Here is a 17,039-nt window from a genome sequence, read left to right as displayed (position 1 = left end):
TGTATTATATTCCAAGACATTATTTCGTTGTCGACGAAGGAATCTATGTAACACATTCGTCTCTAGAGATACCAAAGTTTGGAACAGTATTGAGGTACACCACGCCAGGCACGAATAGCCACCCAGGTTGTTGTGGGATACTGAACTGTGGCGGTTTTTAACCGTTAGATTCCAAGCTTCAGCTGAGGTGTAAACGACCTTGCGAAGCCGTATTGACAGATCTGGGTTTAGTTGGGCTCGTTTTATACCTGTCTTACTGAAACTGGCTTCATTTGGGAGCTAAGCTTCAAGGAATATATACCTTAAAGGCAGCCGTCGTAGAAGACGAATACAAGACGGTATTATACAAAGAAAAGGTAACTAAAAATTATTTATATATATAAAGGAAATACTTTATACGATCCGTCAGCAAGTTTCTTTTGGGAATAATAAGTATAGAAGACTCTGCTCGCTCCGGCTACAAAACTAATTTATACTTGTTGATTTGTCAAGAAAGGTAAGAAAATAGTTCTCTCGACATGAACATTTCTTTTTCTGTATTTTGTATAATCTTATGTATAACTTCATACACGTGAATTGTATTATAATGTTCATCACCATTACTATTCATTGGATATTAAGTTTTAAATATAGTTAGCTAATATGTCACACATTTTCATTTTTGAAGCTAAAATTTTGTATTACTTACTTTTTCAATCAGTTTTGATATCATTTATAAAGTGGTAAAACTATAACAATACGTGTTAAAACGCGAATAAATGTTTCCCTGATGAAACAACTATACATTAGTTTGTTTGTTTGTTATTAAGCACCAAGCTACACAATGGGCTATTTATGCTCTGCCCACCACGGGTATTTAAACTCGGTTTGTAAGTTCGTGGATATACCGCTTTGTTACTGGGTACCGATAACTCAATGTTATTACGTTGACGTTCAAAGTATATAGCAGAATGTTATATTTCTGGTCAAACCACATACAATTCTTTTTTTTTGTAATATTTCAAGACAATTTGGTCTTTCTACAGTGCTTTATTACTCAGCGAAATAATCCAATGTCTTTTCAATAATAATAAAAAAATATAACCATGTCTTCCAGATACATTTCATGGCAAAATACCTCCATCACCCAACGTTCAAAACTCAGATTTTGTTGTCCAAGAAAATACGCGCTAGCTATCCAATCTTTGAACCTCAATCTGCTTGTTGTGGACTTTTTAGATGAATACAATTTCACATTCATACAGTTGTTGTCCACAGTCCATTTTATCTAAAATTTAAATACTTTTAGGTATAAAGTTACATAACATTACACTGTAAAAGATGGAAGAAATTGTATATATTTTTTGTTCGCTCAAGTTTGACTTCGTCGTGTAATTCGTGAATACTTATTCTTATTCAGTCGTGAAATTCTTCGTATATAAGTATAGGTACTAACCCTCGTTTGGACCTGGAGTTTCAGGTTTTCTGTAAGTTAGCAGTACCTCTTCATGCACTAGTTAAACTGAACTGTCAAGAAATATAAAAAAATAACGGAACTGAACTAGGTACTGGCTTCTAAAAAAAAAAAAGAAACGGTATTTCAAAACGAACCGGTACTGAGTTCCGTTAAGTCCATTACATAATTCCAACTTTAAAATAATATGATTTGTTTATGATTAGCACACACACGATTTGATGTAGGCTTGTGTTTCTCTGTTCATTGGTTTTGTGAGTACGCAAACAGTGCAAAACGAATAAACTCAGGCACGATTTCTGTGAAAATATTCACACAAGTGAGCTAAATGTATAAACAAGTAAAATTATGTCTACATTTCTCACCTCTGCTTTCTTTGAAAGTGTGAAAAAGTCTTTTCGTCATCACTATGATGGCTGAAATAGCGTAGAAATGAGAGTGAATTATGAAGCTGAAATAAGTGTGTTCGACCAATTATTTTGCTTTGTTACATCAAGCCTTTCCCAGTGTGGTCTTTAAGTTGATGTGAAAGCGGTTTAGAGACAAAATCTTTTAAATCGATGAGGGCTTTAATAACAGGCAGTTTAGAATACAGGAACTATAAACTTTTCAAAGTCGTTAGCACAACAAACGGAAAATTGCAAGTTACTCAAGGGTCTGAGAAATTATCATATTTCGTTGAGTAATTTTGTGTTGGTTATTACAAAAAATAGAAAGGTAAGTAAAAGATGCAGGGAAAATATTACACGTGGTTGAGTAATCTTAATAATACTTAACGCTCTGTATCAGCAGCTTAATGCATGATAAGAAAAGTAGGTCGTTCCAAAATCCATACCTTCACTACGAAGGTGTAAACCTTTTTTCCCGAGTTTGTATATAACATACCAAATTAACCATCACTGAGCCAAATTATAACATTACATGTCTCTGATTTGTCTGCCTATAAAGTCTCTGACTACTAGAACTTCGCGTAGTGATAGTTGAACTGAAATTGTCTTACACGTTTTTAGAAGAAAAAAAGTGTCTTGATCTTCTTTTGGCGTAATATTCTTGTAGGTTTCATTTAGTTGTCATAGATTAGAATAATGTCTTCCTGTTTTAATGCCTTCATATAATAACTCAGTAACGGTTTATAATAATATTCTATCTACCCATGCTTCCTTTCTGACGAGTAGTTACAAGCAACCTTAATAGCTTCACAGGAAGTTGAATCTTATTTGGTCACACACGCATCACGTATTATAGTATGTTTCTCAGAAACAAGACTACAAAAAAATTTGTCAAGAGTGTTAAAATAAAAATTGGGCGGTTTTTTTTGTTTGTTTTATTCTAATGCAAAAATAGTTCGTAAATTTGTGAAATCGTCAAAAGATATTGTTTAACAATCTTTAAAAGTTATTTTTTTCTAACAATAAAATCAATTATAGAAAAATTTAGTTTAGAGCCAAGCTCTAAATAGTTTAAAATCAGTATTTTTTCTTAATTAGTTTTGTTGGTTTATGATCTGAATAAAAAAAACAAACTGAGATTTACTGTCAAAGAAGTATTATTCTACTCGTAGTTAATTCGTTTATCTTTGTTAAAGTTACTCACTTTTAATGCAGTTTAACTTTGTTTTCAGCACGTTCTATACTCCTGTATTCTACTTACCTAATTAAAAACAAATTAATTTCTCTAGCAAAATACAGCACGACCTTTGTGCTTCCAGCCTGCGAAAATGAAGACAGCGTGGGTTTTTATTGGATTGTTAGTTTCTGGTATGTTTTACTTCTATTTAGTGTGTTACATTTTTTAAGTAAACGCATTGTATGTAATTAATTAAACTAAGTACGTCAAATAAAGATTCATGTTTATTGCAAAAAATATATGATGGAAAAATATACTCAGTAACAGCCATTCTGGGATCTTTCAAGATAAACAGATTGAAACATTGTTAACGGAAGTTACATGAATTGTTATCGTAAATTAGACTATCTAGTGGGTAAAATGACGGGTAAAGACAACTAAACAAACATATAATTGAAGAAAAAGGACGGATGAATAGACAGGTAGGTCGAGGAACAGTTTTAAGAATACAACAGTGTCACCTCTATACAGAATTAACAACAACAACAACAACAAAAACTTTTTTACTTTTCTCTTTCTTACCATTAAACGAAATGATGTGGTGATTCTAGGTTAACAGAGGGCATTGGCCTATCAGCTTTGAGGCAGGTGTTTTCAGTGTACATATGTATGTATCATCCATATCCTAAAAGGCATCTAGTTAAAAAAAGAAAAGAAAAAGGCCAAATTACGGTAGTTGTGATGAACTTCTAGATAAAAATACCACTTGTAGAAGTCAACTTGTGTAAAGGACCGTATCAATTCGTACATAGCATATTACTGGATTATAAATAAATAAATAGATAACCTACGGTTTATTTAGCCATTAACACGAAAGCTGGTGTAAGTATAAAATTCAATAATTCACAGCTAGGGAAAATGCAGGTTATAGAGTCATATGACAATAGAAAATACCATTGAGATGAATTATTTTTTCTTTCCTCTAATAATTTTCACAAATTGAGTTTTCGTCTACCTTAAAAGTAGGAGACAGGGAAATACATAGAGGTGAAGTCCCGTTAGATACAAGAATTATTATTTTATTAACAGACAGTAGAGTAATAAAACATGGAGATGAATAGAAAAAATAAAGAGAGAGAGAGAGAGAGAGAGAATGAACTAGAGGAATGATATAACGATTGTCTTCCAGGTTCCATAGCAGTAGTGAAGGCAGACGAGAAGGATGACGCTGAGGAAACACTGGTATGTTCGTATTTTTCCATGAAGTCAGTAAGATAATGATAATAATAACTTAATTTGACATTTGTGTGTTTAATACTTCATTCTCGAACTTGCTTTAATGCAATAGGTATCAAGTGTATGATGTATAAAGTTACTTTTTTCTTAAGATAAACTACAAATAAATATCTTCTAAAAGCTGTTATAAATCAAGTTAGAATTAAATTTGCTGCAAATGCTAAACATAAGGAACAGTTGTATTGTATACGTACGCAAAAAATAATTTAAATTCCTACTTTGATGCATAACATGTATTATGCCCAAAATAGTAATGAAGTTTTTACAACAAACGTTTTATAATTGTTTATTGTAAGGTCAACTCGCCAATGACGTCGCTTATGATTTATTTCGGGGATTCATAATCACATTTTTTTTTAATATTTCCATATTTCTCAAGTTTTATGTTGTTGTTTTGTGATCAGTAGTATCCTTTTACTTCTGATTAAATAATTACAGTTTCATACATAATCTTCAACCCTCTTATTATAAGCTGTGATACAACTCATAGATTGATTTTAATTATAAAGTACTCCAGAAAGCTAAAAAACATCGCACTGATAGTGATTTATGTGTATCTTGTATTCGTGTGTGTGCTACATGTGTTATGTTATCGCAATAATTGAATATATGTTTTATATGAATTTTACCGTAGGTCAAAAGTGCCAGCGAATCAGGCATCTTATCCACCTTTGTTCCAGATACTCAAAGTTCCGGTTACATGATCGCTTATCCTTTAGATGAAGCATCAGAAAAGATACAAGAGGACCAGTACGTGACAGCAGAATCGTTGGAAGGTTCTTCAAGAACCGCTGAACACCAAAAAGAACAGGTACCAGAAGAAGCGAATCAAGATGATGACGACAAAGATGAAGATAATGACAAAATCGACCAAACCTTACTTCTGATTGTCCCTGAAGAGAAAAGTGAAGAAAAAGAAGAGGATACCGAGAAGGTTGCACCAGCTGAAGAAGAAGGTGCAATTGTAGCTGGTGGGGTAGAAAATATAAAAGCTATTACCTACAATATACCACAACTCCCCGAAGAAAGTGAAACTGTAAACCAGACTCAAATTCCAGAAGAACGACGACCGAAACAAGAAGACTTGCAAAAAATTCTGAACTTGGAATCTCCGTCTCATCCTTTTCTTAGGAAAGCAAAACCAATTCCAGAAGATAAACCAGAACCATTTCGTTTTCCACCTGCTTATCCAAAATCAAGCCCTAAACAGGATAGACCTTCCATTCCCTTTTCGCTAAAACCAGAATCTAGATCAGATCCATTTTTTCCCTTGCCAGTTCCACAAATGTCAGAATCTATACTGATTAGGCGTGCTTTGATCCTCGGTAATGGTATTGACAAGGAAGTGGAGGAACAACCCTTGAACGACAAAGAGGAAATTCTCGCCGAAGAATCAGACGAAAAAGCTGTGGAAAATAAAAATGATAGACTCTCCTCTCCTGTTCAAATAGGACCTAACCGAAGACCAGATATCGAAAGTAACTCAAATCCAAACGTTCCTTATTCAACATTTCAGCCAAGGCCATTTCAAAAACCAGAAAATGAAATGAATTCAAAACCAGGCATTTCGCATCCACCATTTCAGCCAAGACCATTCCTAAAATCGATGAATGACAGGAAACTAAACCCTAAATTTTTCCCCTCAACTTATCAGCAAAGACCATTCCGAGGTTCTGTAAACAGAATTACATCAAACCCAGGCTTTTCCGGGCCTCAGTTTTATCCCAGACCAATCCGAAGACCAGATGTCGAGTTAAAACCAGATCCAGTTTTTACTCGTTCACAAAATCATCCCAAGGTTGTTAACACTGGTCTTCCTGTTGTACCATTTTCTCCCATAGCCCCTTTTATCTCTCACAAACAACAGGCTTACTCTTCAGTTCCCTACTATAGTCAACATCCTTACGGTCGACCAGCACTGCTACCTCTTCAACATACGGTCGTACTTTTGAGCTACCCTCAGCATTCTTCTTTAGTTAACCAGTTTCCAAGACCTCATCCAGACTTTATGTCTCAGACAAGAACATACCCTTCATCAGCTATGTTACCTGTTGTTCAGTCAGTTTATGAACAGTCTCTTGGCTACAGAAGCCTTCCTATTTCTCCCATTTATCATGCTCAACCTTCCATAGCCTCAGATTTATATACTAATTTGATACAAGACAATAGTTATGACCATAAACAGTCTCGATTTTTTGGTGCACCAGGACCAATGCGAATGTTGATGAAGCACCAGTTTGTCCCTGCTGAATCTCAGTATTTACCCACACCATTACCTACAGCAGGTCAACCAGTACAATATAATAGGTATACTACAACCCAAGATCAACCAAAACAGCAAATAGTACCAATTTTTGTCCCTGTCCCAGTTCCAGTAGTTGTGGAAAGCACGCCTTCTTCGCCAGATGAACGAAAGCAATTACTTTACCATGAAGGCCCATATCCTGATGACAACCATCAAAGGGATGAAGGACAAGGAATCATGTTGGTATACGATGAAAGCGACAAAGACCAAAGAACCGAGCAATCTTCAACATATAGACTTCAAGATCCATCACCTTCACGTTTCATGGTACCACAAGATCAAACAATCGTCAAACCATTTCCCTCGCAAGACGTACTTCAGAAGATGAACATTTTTAGGAAACTTGTTCTAGATAAGCTTATTGCAAAACATGTAAACAACCAGATTCCTTCAGAAAAAAGTAAGGCCTCTCCCGCAGACGCTGAAAGTGAAATCATTGAAGTGTTTGTACCCTTTCCAACCCAGTGAAAATGAATATATATATATATAATTTTGTCATTTTACAACGTTAAGTATAAACATTAATTTTACATGTCAATATAAACAATTACACAGTTTTATGTCGTTTCTGACTTGCTTCATATATATTTCTTTTTTTAGAGTTTTTGCTTAATACATAATTACAACAATCTATTATTAATTATACAGATTGTTGTTGTATACTTGAAGGAAACAGTTTTGAATAAAGACATCCATGTACTTTTTATTTAATATCAGACAATAAATACCTTAAGAAAATAAAATAAAATAGAAAACATTATTCTGGAAATATTTGCTTATAACTTCGTTTTATTGTTATGAATTATGTTCAAAACACCATTATGGTAATCAGTTCAATGATCTTCTTCCCCACTTCTTCAAGAGATCTAACAATGCTTCCCAAAGATTATCTTGAAAAACGTATATGCGATCTAAAAATGTTATAAGTAGTTTGTACAATAAGTAACTATTGAAAAATTAACTTTAAAATGTTATTCCTACCGTTATTATGTAGAAGTGTGTAACGCTAAAGCAGATTCCAAATTATGTTTTATAATATGTATGTAATTTTATACTTTTGTGTGTGTGTGTCATGCTGGATAATTAATAAATTTAATAACAGTTTGTATATTTACTAGCCTGGAATAATTTAGCAAACAACAAGATTTAGACCTCCATTTTTCATGAATTAATAAGGAATGAGAAGAAATATTAAGTGTGAAAGTTAGGGAAGTGATCTTGAGTGATGTCATATATGTGACCCTGCGTTTGTTGCCACAGCAGCTTTGTGTCGTCTTGGTAAGCTGCTTATATACACCCATCATGTTGCTAAGGTGCGCAATTCACTAAATTTCGCACTATACAATTCCTAATTATTAGCAATACAATTAAATAACAAATTGATATTTATGAGATCAAAATAACGACTTGCCAGGAATGTGCAGAAAACAAAATTAATTACAACATACGTTTTTTTTTCTCCATAGAGGAATTATACTGTGTGTTGCCTCAATTTATCAATTCTATTAGAATGAAAATAATGTTTACATCAATTTACTTTAAGTACTAAATATTAGTTATAATAAAAAATTGCAATTCCAATAAAGTGGAATATTTTTGAAATCAAATTACTGTAAAATGAATTTTTTTTCTCTTATATACTGCTATAGAGTGTCAGTAGAATCATATACTGTTTGAATATAACCAATCACAAATTTAGTGAACAGGGAGAACAATATATATATATATATATATATATATATTAGTATAAGCAGGATTTTCTTTATAACTTTAATATTTTATTTAGTACTTTGCGAATAATAACATAAAATGAATAGAAAGAATTAATTAATCTCACTTAAAAATAAATCCCGATAACAAAACAAATAAAATAAAGATAGACCTTCATTTTTCAGGGATTAACAAGGAATGTGTGAAAGTTTGATATTCAGTGATGCCATGTGTTTGTTGTCATAGCAGCTTTGTGTTGTCATAGTGAGCTGCTGTAGATACCCATGATGTTACTAAAGATCAATTCACTAAATTTTGCACTTCCTAATTATTACCAAAACTAAATGCTTAAACTTTTGTACATCGTATAGCACAAAGTAAAAAACATTTTCAACAAAACTCAGTAACATGTCTGATGTATCGCACAAATTATAATGCTTATAGATTTAATTTTCAGATAGTAAGACACTAATAGTTAGTTGCAGTATGAAGTATAGCACAACCCAAGTAATGTACACATGTGCAAAGTTAGATTCAATCTTATGAACAAGGACCAATTTCAACATATAATTACATATTAAATGAATATACAAAGTCATTGAATGAAAATATATAAATATATTTGTTTCTTTGTATGGAGATCGTCGATATGATAAACAATATTTACTGGTATATAATGAATTACCTTTCATTGTTTCGCAGTATACTCTTTTATAAACTTCACAATGATAAAAATTACACATTCAAAGAAGCAGAAACCTAAGTTATAAAATTGAATGTGTTGTACATAAACAACGGATATATCTTCACGTTATCATTACTATATACAAATATTCATTTATGTATTAATACTGATTATTATCAATATGTTTTTTGTTCTATTAGAACAAACCCACATTGGCTTATCTGCCATTGGTGTCCACCGTGCATTTTAGTGTTGAAAGTCCCACCGGTGGACTGTTATCCTCAACTCGAAAGCTAATTTTTCCGTTATTGAATTAAGGTGTGAGCATTAATTAATGTTAAATATGTCCGAAGTTCAAACGGTGAGAAGTTATTTACGTTTATATTAGTTGATTGCTTTTGATTAAACCAAAATACTCAGTCGATTCTTCGTTATTTAACCTTACAATCTAACCTATTTGAAAGGCAGTGTGTGTCACGTCACGCTTGATTTCTCGAAATAGGTTTGTTTGTTTGTATTGAAGTTAAGCACAAAGCTACAAAATGAGCTCTCTGTGCTATGCCCACCACGGGTATCGAAACCCGGTTTCTAGCGTTTTAAGTCCGCAAACATACCGCTGTGCTACTGGGGGAGGGGGCTCGAAATAAAAGTCATAAAAGCCAAAATGCATTTATCCAGATCGAATAGTTCTATTACTGTCTACCCATTACGATGCTAGTGACGGGGGTGCAAGGGGGCAATTAGGGGGAGTGAGATGCCGTGAAACCTTTAAAGTGTAGTGAGTGTTGCTAAAGTAAAGATATAATGTGGGATCACCTAGTCTAGAGCCAAGTGCATAAAATTTTTCATGAAAGTAAAAATATCGATTCAATTTCAAACTTAAATCGTTTCTGACTTAGGCTATTTTCTGTTATATCCCCAACGTTTTTAATACAAAACAAACCTCTTTAATCAATGGAGACTCTAAATTAAGAAATCAACAAACATTTTTCCACCTTTGTTGTCTATACATTTAATTTTATACTTTCGGTACATAGACTAACAACAATATAAGGTTATACGTTTGTTGCTAAGCAACATGACATAAAAACCAATGTTGAAATGTTGTGTTACCAAAATGCACTGGCTTTTCTATATGTTAGAAGTTGTTCATCTAACTTATTTTTGCCAATAATTATTCTATGAATACGCCACGAATTCAATTCATAAATGATCTTAATATTGATTGGCTCACAAAGGAATTTACCGACGTGTAACTGCCTCGACTGCACTTTTCTGCCTCTTTGTTGGTTAAGCTTGATTTTGCAAAATTTATTTATTTTACTTAGCGATGAAATGTTAGGTTAGGGTATACTATGGGGTGGGGGTGGTAGTATTTGCCCCATCATTTTTGACAGGCTATACGCTAGTATATTATAATTTACACATTTAAAATGTTAAGCTATAGTTTTATACATCTATAATATAATTATTAATTCTCAATTAAAAACTTAGTAAAAATTGCTCAAACAAAAGTTAAATCACCCATTTTTTATGTAAAATACTGTTACGTCTCTATTCGTTTGTTACTTTCCCGTAGAAATTCTTCCCGAGAAACTTCAGCGATACAAGTCCTTTCTTAAATAAAACTAGTTTATTCTTTCTCAATACAACTTTGCAATACACTTAATTTCCACAGTCACTTTAACTTAAACACACGCTAGAATTCACAACGTTTCACGCAGTTTACTTACGGCTTGACTCAATTATCTGTCTCTGTATCTCTCTGTCTGCAATTCAATTAATTGCCGTCACTTTATTTGCCGACTTATATACTAAAATAGAGGGCGCCTAGCAAATACTGGATTATTCGTGATGTTCCCTCTAGAAACTCATCACGTGTTACCAGAGTCACGTGACTTCCGCTGTCGTAACAATACATAGGGGAAGTAGAAGCACTTGATGAGATGAATTAAAATATTGCTCGCATTTTTTGCATGAGCCATGGGGGGTTCTGTAACCAATAAAATTATATATCCACAAGCAGTTTGGTTCATAAATAGTTTAGGGCAGTTCTAAGGTTAACTACGTGTTCAATTCAATGTACATAAATGTGTACAAATTATTGTGTTAACTCATTCTCAAAATAGGAATTTCAGACAAAAAGACGGTAGTTTAATAATATATTATTTTTGGATCTCAGATTTATTAAAATTAAATTATGGTGTTCTAGCTGTTGATTGATTTCAAATACACGCAAACTATTTCATTCAACATTTAGTATGTTCAACATTTAACATACTTCTGAAAAGTTTCTATCACATCTAATGTATTGTTTTCATAAATATTGAAAAAGACAGTTGGTATAACCAATTGTGTTTTTGATGTATCGATTTATGTTTAATGTACTGATTATACTTTTTTGCTTCTATATCTAATTTAAATGACATACATTTTACATTTTCTGACATTTTTTATATATAAGATATTTATGGCTAATTCATTTGTCCCACATCAGTTTTATATAAAAATATAAATGAATACTTGTATTAGTTGTTCAAACATATTTGTTAAAAACTGATATTCATGGTGTGTTGTTTATCATAAAAGACTAAGCTAGACATATAATTATCTGAAATTTGATCTTTAGTTTGAACAGAGTAGAATTAAGTTGTTGGTGAATTATCAGCATAAGATGAGTATAAGTTGTAATTTTCCGACTGACCCTGTCTGAACTTTTAATCATTTGATGTATGTTGGACACAGTTTAATGTTATTGAGTGTAAAATGTTTATTGTTGTAAAATATAATGAACTCAGTGAAATATAAGAAATTTACACAAACGTTTTCGTTTATAAACTATAATTAAAATCTTACATATAGAACTGAAATACACAAGTAGTAATTTCGACATAAAGTGCAAATATTGTTTGAAAGCTAATCCAGTATTTTATAAACTAAGATGACTGCATAAATAGTATATTAGTGAATCTCGAAGTTATGCTAATAAATGTTTCACTATGTGTGATACTTGTTAAGTCTGTTATTTTATTTACATACATTAATAACTACTTAAAACATATTGGACTATGATGAAACATTAGATTTATGCAAGAAAACTACAGAACACTGATTTACAACTGACGATTAATATATATTTGATGATTATTCTATAAAGCGTAACTGAAAGATAATTCATCACATGTTACTGTAGTATTGTTTCAAAATCTATGTGAGGAAAATAGCTTTATTGAAACAGTCATTTAAATTGGATTTGCGAAAACTGTTTTGTTAATTTTACTTTAAACTAGCCTTTAGCGATAACGAGTAGTTGATGTAGCCAAATGTAGAGAGGTATTGATAGTAATCAGAAGTAGAGAATAGTGTACAAATAATAGAAGTTGGTAACACCCAACAGTTACCAAAAGTAGAGAATGGGTGACACTCCCAAGAAATAGGAAGACTTATCAATAACAAGAAGAAGGGAATAGCTGAAAGTCACGAGAAATAAAAAATGATTGACAGTCAGCAATGATAGTAAATAATAGATGACAAACAGATCTAGTGAACAGTTGATTATCGCCAGATGTATTGAACAGTTGATAGTAATCAGAGGTAATGAATAGTTGATAGCCACCAGTTGTAATGAACAAATGATAGTTGCTAGAGGTGAAAATACTTCATAGTTTCTAAAAGTAATAAACTATTGATTGCCATCAGATGTAGTAAACAGATACTATTCGCCATTCAGACATTGCAAATAAAAGATAGTCGATGAATATGTTGCCCGATCTATTTCAGATTTATTCAGAAATATATATTGATTTGACTTGATATACAGATAAATATGATCAGTAAATTACAATGCTTTTTGCATTGATAAAGACATAGTAATAAGCAATAATGTTACGACGCATTGACATACATTTTATTTATGTATTGGGGAACAAATAAAAACTGCTTGTTTTACTGATTCATGGCACTAACGTGAATTTACGAATGCTTATTACCTGCTTAAAGAAGATATCAACTCGTAACTCCAACTTAGCTTATTAATTCAGCTAAAACATTTTCAATGGTGTCAGGAGAAATAGTCTAATACTGATTTTTCTTTTCAGTGTTAGAACATATATAAGAACGTATTCAAGCACCTTCATCCTATTTTAATACGCATAAAACGTGCTTAAATCTAGAGGTGATTTTGTCCAACAAATCTTATATATGAGGTAATAGTGCAATGTAGTTATATGCCAATATTTCTAAACCTTTTCAATCACCTCTTCCCTTCTTTTTATCCACATAAAAATGCTTAATCTAGAAGTGATTTTGCTAAACAAATCTTCTTTCTGAGGTAAGATCTCAGAACAGCTACATGGTTTCATTACGAAGCTTTTGCTGGATGTGCTCATCTGGCAAAATAACATTAAAATTAAATGCAAACGTTTTTGAAAGTAAAAAAGTTAGTCTGTTACACAATATGTGTCTCGGTAGTCTAAAATATATTCTAGAGTAATATAAATCGTAGAACACAAACAAAATCTGCCAACTGTTTACGTGCAATACAGGTATGCACAGTTGATTTCATTTGTTATTCTGAACGAAGATGTGAACTGGAGGGAACTGACCTTGCTTGCAAGACCTGGTTGTTCAAGCCAGTCACTGGACCAAAACAACCTGACGAACGCACATCAGGCTTCTAGTTACAGAACAATGTTTTATTCTTTAGTTTGGCTACCATATTTAAATTACGTGATATCACTAGTTATATCTCAATACTGTACCTTATAAGAGATTCAAAACTACAAGCAACATCACCACAAAGGTATGTATGTATATATATATATATGTATATCAGTATACAGAGGCAAAACTGGAAACTCCCTAGTCTTAGTTTGTGTAGAAAAATATCACGTTATAGAGGCGTCAATCTAACAGCTTTTGGAAGCTTTGTTTAGTGTATTTTCCGTATGTCTGCACGAAAAATACGCCTTTACTTTAGTAAGTTGTTAAGAGCTTTTAGGTCAGTTGAAGACCATACCAAAGTATATATACCAATATATATATATATATATATACACACACACACGTATGTACATTTATGAATATATATATATATATACACACATGATAAATATTTTTCAGCATCACAAGTAAATTTCTTTACATACAAAATGATTTAAATAAATGTAACTTGTAATAATCGCTGTATTTCTAAAAAGTTAATGAAGATAAATTTTGGTTGAACATGTTTTTTCTGACTAACTTTTATAGAATCCCGAAAAGATTAGGTGATGACTAAATTGATGCATTTTATTTAGATCACGTTTTGCTTATTAATTTTTACACTATCGTTTTTGCCCGCCGAAATTCGGTGGTTGTATTTCTTTTCAATAAAAGAATATTAAGTGGATGTATATGGCGAGTTGGAAAATAAAAGTTGAAAGTATAAGCTACAGAGGTAACACTATGTGCTCAAGCCCACAACGTTCTCCCATCTACTACTGCAGTAGGATGTGGTAAAGACGGCTGTTCTTACTGGATTTGTTTTAATTCATTAATTAAATATATTATTTAATGAATGGATTAAATGAATTAATAACTAGGATTAATACATCAATTAAGGTCCGAACCCTGACTAATGTTGCCATTGTACTTTGTTGTGTCACTCCAGTTTTGTGCCAAAGTTTGGTAATAAAATAATTGTGTAGGCGAGGAAATAGCGAAATATAGAAGAAAACAAAATAGGGGAAATACTCACCAAGTTAAAATAAGTTTATTAATAAATAACTTTTCGAGCCACAAACAGTTCCTCATGAAGAACTATTGCTCAGAATGTTGTTTTCATATTCGTAAATAAACATACTTTCATTTTGCGAGCGCTTCGCCTTGTAATTTTTTGAATCTAGAGTAGTAATATGGAACAGTAACTAATTTATAAAAATGTAATGAAAAGTGTATCGAAAAACTTGCTTAAATAGAACACATATATAACCAATTACTGTAGGTAATAAGTTGAGGAATAACAAAAGATCAAGTTAGGATTAATAGAAGTTAGAAGCTGTGGAGCTGAAATTGATATTCTGACAGATGAGCAGAGAAAAGGTTATAAAGAAAAAATACAGAACATTTATTAATTTTGAAATCCACGTAAATACAAAAATAAAATACTTTAAAATAATAATAAAACATCAAGTAAATATAACAACTTTAAGTTTAATCGTAGTGTATTATGTAAGGAACCTGTATGCGTAAGCCAGTCGCTGCTGTGTCGTGGAATAAGATTGACGAGTGATCTTGGTACGATGAAAAATGTGGATATTTAGGATAGAAATAGAAAGAAAAGCTCACAAAATACGAGGCCCTAATGGTTCATGCTCCTAGCTTTCAGATGAATGTATTTTGACAATACAATTTTGACAGTAGCGGTTAATTAACTTGCTGAAAACCGTGACCAAAAATTAGAACATACAACAGACTATAACTTGTCATTTTATTACTTTAAGATACTAAGCACAGATAATAAAAGTAGATGTACTCTCCATGTAAAAATATATCTAGAGCACTTAACGACACACACGTTGAAATGTAAAAATTAGAGAAAAATACTTTATTCAGTTCCAAGGTTAAGTTGTTCAATATCTAACACTTTCTAATTGAAACTGTATTCAATAATGTGCGAATGTCATGTATAATCTGAATAATTGCGCGATATGTTGGACAAAAAGTAACGTGTTTGTGTGGGGATTAGTATTACAAGTAGTTTACGACATGTACTACAAGAAGTTTAGATGAATGATGTTAGGTATTGAAAAATACTTGATAAATTACACTAGGACCTGCGTATTCGTGTGTAATCAAGTGCAGAATTTAACTTTTAATTTAACTTATTAATGGAGGGCTTGTTTTTGCTTTTCCAGATATCTGAAGAGTATATATTATACATAATGGTTAAAAGTATATGTATTTTAATACATATATCAATCTATGAACATTATGATCTCAATTGCATATCTAAGTCAAACTTATATATTGTAAATGTGTCTAAAACATAAAAATAATATTCACCCTCATATTCATTGTTGTGTTCCTCACAATCTGTATCAAGGACTGCCTCGAGCTTTCAAACACGTCTGAGAATGAGAAGTGTTATTCTCTAAAGATCTTCCAGGATCTTTAAGGATTTTAGTGGAGTTTTGTCTCTAAACTATTTGATTAAAATCAAAGCTTTGCTTCATGTTTATTAATTATAGATATTCAAAGAAAACAAATCTAACTTTATGGTTCTTTCTTATTTTTTATTTTCTGGTTGGTCCTAAACATTTACAGTGCATAATGTGATCATGATTTTGTTTATTAGCAACAGCCAGTAATATAGTATTTCAAAATTTGTGTTCCCAGTGCCATATAGCTGAATCACCCCAATTATTATTCTGTATATAACAGGTATATTTATAGCAATACAAGTTCAACGCACAAAGAAAAATGTCCACAGACAATATAAATCCATCCTATCGTTTTACGAGAGAGCTGGGGCCTGTCACAGCTCCATCACGATCAACGTTTTACCATCCGTCCAGTAGGATACATAGGCTACGGGAGTGGCTGAACCATTATTTGTTTCCCAAGAAAAGTTGCTGTTCGAAAACCGAAAACGATATTTCTGTTCAGTGGTTCTGTCTTCCAATAGACTGTGGAAGAAAGAAAAGAGAGTCAAGATATTGTACGTTTTTGTCTTCTAATGATTTTTTTATTGAATACTAGAGATATACAACGTGTATATATGTTACACTAGAATACTATAAGATATATTTTAAGTTATCATATGCACAAAAATCATAATAAATTATATTAAGATCAGAAGAACGATGTCTTGCTAATAAAAGTTTAATACTTTATGACAAATAAATTTGAATAATAAATATGTAATAGAAATAAGACATATACTTCTAAAAAGGCTTTCTTATCTATGGTTGATAGACAAAAAAAAACAGTCAAAATTTTAAGTTTGTGCTTTTCGTTATGTGATTTAATATAATTGTTTTTGT

The sequence above is a fragment of the Limulus polyphemus genome, unplaced genomic scaffold (genome assembly GCF_000517525.1).
Source record: "Limulus polyphemus unplaced genomic scaffold, Limulus_polyphemus-2.1.2 Scaffold67, whole genome shotgun sequence".
Lineage (NCBI taxonomy): Eukaryota > Metazoa > Arthropoda > Merostomata > Xiphosura > Limulidae > Limulus > Limulus polyphemus.
This window is presented reverse-complemented; position numbering follows the sequence as displayed.